Source organism: Fundulus heteroclitus, unplaced genomic scaffold, assembly GCF_011125445.2.
Source record: "Fundulus heteroclitus isolate FHET01 unplaced genomic scaffold, MU-UCD_Fhet_4.1 scaffold_116, whole genome shotgun sequence".
Classification (NCBI taxonomy): domain Eukaryota; kingdom Metazoa; phylum Chordata; class Actinopteri; order Cyprinodontiformes; family Fundulidae; genus Fundulus; species Fundulus heteroclitus.
The window spans coordinates 527,480-532,450 of record NW_023396529.1 but is presented as its reverse complement, the minus strand read 5'-3'; the positions used below and the strand labels follow the sequence as shown (position 1 = coordinate 532,450).

Here is a 4,971-nt window from a genome sequence, read left to right as displayed (position 1 = left end):
TTACTAACCAGACCTGTTGATTGTAATTATTAAGTAGAATATTTAATCTGATTTTAAAACTCTGACAACACCTCCTGGAGGTTTAACACAAAAATAATTTATTTTTTAAATAAACTTCAACAAGAGCATATAGTACTATCAAAAACCAACACAGATGATATACCACTGATAATTCTGTAAATATTTTGCTCCCTGACTGAAGTAATAGCATCCTCTGCAGCAGGAGAATCCTGTATTAAAACAAGCAGCCATCAACATCCGTTTGCATGTGCAACTGCCAATTACTGGTGGCCAGTGAAGCAAAGGTGAGACAAGTGTGTCATGTGTGTATTATGTGGTTGATCTGCCAAGTAAAGACAGCCTCATTATCCAACAGAAAAGACGACTGGCCCCAACATAGAGCAAAAAACTTAAAAAAAAGAGTTAATTTGCACTTTTAATTCTTCTTCCTTCGTATTCTCTCTTTCTGTCTCTTTCTTTCTCTATTTAGGTGAGAAAGTGAGTGAAGGGTCCGGGGCCCCTCAATAAGTGTCTGTGATTGTGTCTGTGGCCTCTCTCTTTCAGCCATGTCCAGCACCATTAATTGGAGCTGTTGTTGAACTGAACCTATTCTCCCCATGAGAGGTAATTGCTTTGAGCTTTGGAGGGCCAAGTGTTGGTTTAAGGGCCCCTGACCTTTAACCTCCAGGCAAAGAAGCCCCCCTTTTCCTTTTTTCCCTCTGTAAATATCTTTCCTGCTGCTTCAGCCTTCTCAGTGAGTGAGTGTGAGTTTTGTCTGCTTTGTTCTGTTGTGAGTGGAAGAGAAAAAAATGGAACAAAACCTGATCAAGGACAGCGGAAGTGAATTCTCCTGCAGAATGACTCTGCAGAAACCAGGCGCTCCAAATTTCTTTAAAGACTCAAAGAAAAGGTGATATTTTGTTCTTAATTTGTAAACAAGATTCCAATTCCTAAAGTTTACAAAGCTGAAAACTTGGTTTTGTTAATCTCACTGCAAATATATATAAAAAACGTGTAGAATTGTGCTGACATGGTTGCTTCTTTTTACAGTACCTGTAAGACATTTTTCTTACCATTTTATAAATAAGGATCACATCATATCAAAAAACAAACATATACCCAGAATGATATATACAGTGGCTTGCAAAAGTATTCGTACCCCTTTTTTCCACATATTGTCAGATTACAACAATAAACATAAATCTATTTTATTTCAATTTTATGTGAAAGACCTACACAAAGTGGTATACAATTTTGAAGTAGAAAGAAATGTTACATGGTTTAAAAAAAATTACAACTAAAAAAAACTTAAAATGCAGTGTGCAGAAGTATTGCGCTCCCCTTCCCTAGTGCAACAATTCAGAAGTTACCTGATGATTGCTAATGACTGACTAGAGCCCACCTGTGTGTAATCTAATCTATACAAATATAGCTGCTCTGTGATGGCCTCAGTGGTTGGTTAAGAGAATATTGGGGAGCAAATAGCATCATTTAAGTCCAAGGAACACACACTAGACAGATCAAGGATATAGTTGTGGAGAAGTTTAAACCAGGCTTAGACTGTAAAAAGATTTCCTAAGATTTAAACATCTCGTGAAGCACTGTTCAATCCATCATCTGCAAATGGAAAGAGTAATCTATGGGAGAATTATTCTGCCATAATCCAAGAGCACAACATTTCTATTTGAGAAAAGAATTTCATCTTCTTGCACTCAAAACTTGTACCGCTCGCACTCAAAACATGCTCGCACTCAAAACATATGCTCACACTTAAATATATTCTCTTCTCCCTCAAACTTTGTTTCTGCTCTCAGATTTAATGCACACTCAGTAGGGTAAAACAAGTGCACCCTTTCTGAGGCTGCCGTTCTATTGGCTGGAAAGGTTGCTAGGCGACGATCGACTGCAATCTGAGAGAGAGCAAAAAAAAATCCGCAAGCGCGTATCGGTTTAAATGCGAAGAGAAGGAGGCAAGAGAAAGGAGAAAATATCTGTGAAGAAGCATTAAATCTGAGAGCAGAAACAAAGTTTGAGGGAGAAGAGAATATATTTAATATGTTTTGAGTGTGAGCGTTACAAGTTTTGAGTGCAAGAAGATGAAATTCTTTTCTCAAATAGAAATGTTGTGCTCTTGGATTATGGCAGAATAATTCTCCCATAGTAATCTGATTGAGCTTGTGCTGTTTTGCAAAGAAGAATGGACAAAACTTTCAGTCACTAGATGTTTAAAGCTGGTAGAGACATACCCTAAAAGACTTGCTGTAATTGCAGCAAAAGGTTGTTCCACAAAGTATTGACTTAGGGAAGCTGAATTCTTTTGCACAATGCCCCTTTTCAGCTTTTTATTTGTAAAATAAAAAAATCTGGTATAGTTACAATTTCATACAATCTTTCTACTTCATAGTTGTATATTTCTGTGTGAAAGACACAATTGTGAAGGATTGAACGAGTGTAATTATTAATTAAGATCGAAATTATTCCAATAAAATATATTAATGTTTGTGGTTGTAATGTGACAATATATGGAAAGGCTCAAAGGGTATAGATATTTTTGCAAGCCACTGTATCAACCTGACACTCAGCCATTCATTTTTGTAATTTGTGGGGGACATGCTTTTCAGACCTCTAATTCAAACATTATCTTTTAAATCTGTTAGTCCCACTGTGCTGTATAGGGGACATCCCTGGAATTTATACTGATGCCACATTTGCTGGGGTGTGGCAAACAGACCACAATGACTTTCCTTTCAAAATGGAGGAAATCCCCACATCCACATTCTATGGCAGAGTGGGAGGTAAGTACGGAAGTGTTTAACTGCCAGAGGCACTAAATCAATTTAGCAGCAGTATCTTGTTAAAACGAGATAGTTGTCTCGTAAGAACAAGAACGTTTCTCATTATATTCAGATAGTTTTCTCATTAAAATTAGATAATTTTCTCGTTCTAACGAGGTAACTATCTCATCTTAATGAGATACAGTTTTATGGCATAATATCGCATTTCATGGACCTTTGAATGAAGTATAATGGGAAACGGAGATGTAGGCACTTTGTGCCTTTTTACTATTGGATAGGTATAGGTTAGGTATTTCAAAACAGACAAGTGACAAAATAAGGCACTGAATGGTGGATGTGTGTTCAACCAGCCCAGAAAATTAGTCTGATTGCAGCGAAAGTGGGACATCCCAAGGAAAAACAGAGGCCTGATGTCTTTTGACAGCAACCTACTGTTATCACAAAGGAAAAGTCAAGAGAGCTTTTCGCTGGTTTAACCATAGGCGGTCTGTAGACTATATAAGCAGGTTGCTAAAAATTTATGTTATGGTAGAGGCTGAATTATCATATGACAACATTTATTTATTTCAATTTTATTATCATGTAGGACTTAGTGAATCACCTGCCGAACCTGATGTCAAGAGGGAAGCGACCCTGGCGTCCTCTTTGGTGGTGGAAACAGGAAAGGATGGGACTTTATGAACAGTTGTTCAGCCTGCTGAACCTCCAGGGAGACCACAAATGACATTATCCGCAAAACAGAGAGCAAGTGACCGCCCCCTGCAAAACAGAAAGCAGAGTTGTTCTTCACAAGCATGCTGAAATGTGGAGGTGCAATGCTTAGAACTTATCAATGAAAGTCCTGCTAAAATATTTGTGTTCTCGGCACTTTTCCTTCGGGTGTAAACATTACAGTCTGTGCTGCAGCCTTTTATGACAACATGTGTAGACATCGTTAATCAAATGGTAAGAGAAAGGGTAGTGGTACACAGAGATGGTCCTCTGCTGGGTTTATAACATACTTTACCTTGCAGTAGTAAATGCCCATGTTGTCTTCCAGAAGTGCACTGGCACGTTTGCAGAAGTTGGGAGAGGAGCCTCAAGCTGAGTTTGGGATGACAGCCATCAAGGCAGGTAGAACAAGGGGTTCATCTAAGCCATCAGGACTCAAGTGTGCAGCAAGCTCAAAAACTGAGGCAAGGTCAGGTGCAGAGAAGCTGCACTAAGACCTCAGACACATACAGCAGATGCACAAAAGCTATGTGTGGGAGTTCTGCCTGGTGAAGAGGGGATATTTGCTAGTTAGGAGTTTTATTAGCCTCAATATCAACTGTTAAATTGATTCTTGTTTTTAAATCAGCCTTTAGCCTACTGCCTTTTAACATCCAGTTTGTGTCCTCTGTTATTAATTTCAAACTTGTTGATTGTAATTTATTAAACATTATTTAGTAATGTGAATATTGGTGTTTAGATTTAATTTTTGTGATAAAGGTGTCTGCTATTATAGATGTTGATGTGTAATATTATATATTTCCTTGATTTATTGTTTGCATTGCTGGGCAAAATGTACTTGTTTTCTTTGTTGGTTTAATGATGATGATTGGTACATGTAAAAGCTTAATACATAATTAAACTTTGTTGGTAAATAAAAACTACCCTCGTTTGGAGTCATTTTGTTTCATAAAACATTGTTTGGCTGATTAAATTTAGTAGGTTATAAACTTACAAGGAGAATTAATTGAGGTTTATAAGCAGTAGTCAAAATGACAGCTTGGATTGTGCCCGTTAAGTGTCAAAGTGGATGAAAACCAGGAAAAGATCATCTTGTTATAACGAGAAAACTATCTCGTAAGAAGATACTGCTCCTAAATGTATTCATCACGTCTGACAGTAAAACGCTTCCATAGGTAAGTCTTCAATTTCGAACAAAAAAAAGAAAACTCATCTCAGTTTCTAAAAATTACATTTTCTCTTCAATATGAAAGTCTAGATTTCTAAAATTTAAGAAATGTATAAGAATGTCAAACCTGTCAAAACAAGTTATATCCAGTGTTCTTTGTAGGGGACAGGAGGACTTGCTAATTACTATTGGAATCACTTTTATGCTTCGGGAAGCAGAAGGCTGAGTGAGGCAAAACTGATTTTACTGAGAATTGTGGAAGGGGAGTCAGAAAAGAACTGTCAGGAGATGATGAGA

The 4,971-nt window shown here is 37.4% G+C and overlaps 1 long non-coding RNA gene across 1 annotated transcript; it reads left to right on the top strand.

The window, feature by feature from the left end:
• Positions 1-265: 265 nt before the first annotated feature.
• On the top strand, positions 266-4,396 carry LOC118558265. Its single transcript, XR_004928269.1, has 3 exons — positions 266-910; positions 2,658-2,795; positions 3,382-4,396. It is a non-coding gene; the product is annotated as an uncharacterized LOC118558265 (long non-coding RNA).
• The last annotated feature ends 575 nt before the right edge of the window (positions 4,397-4,971 follow it).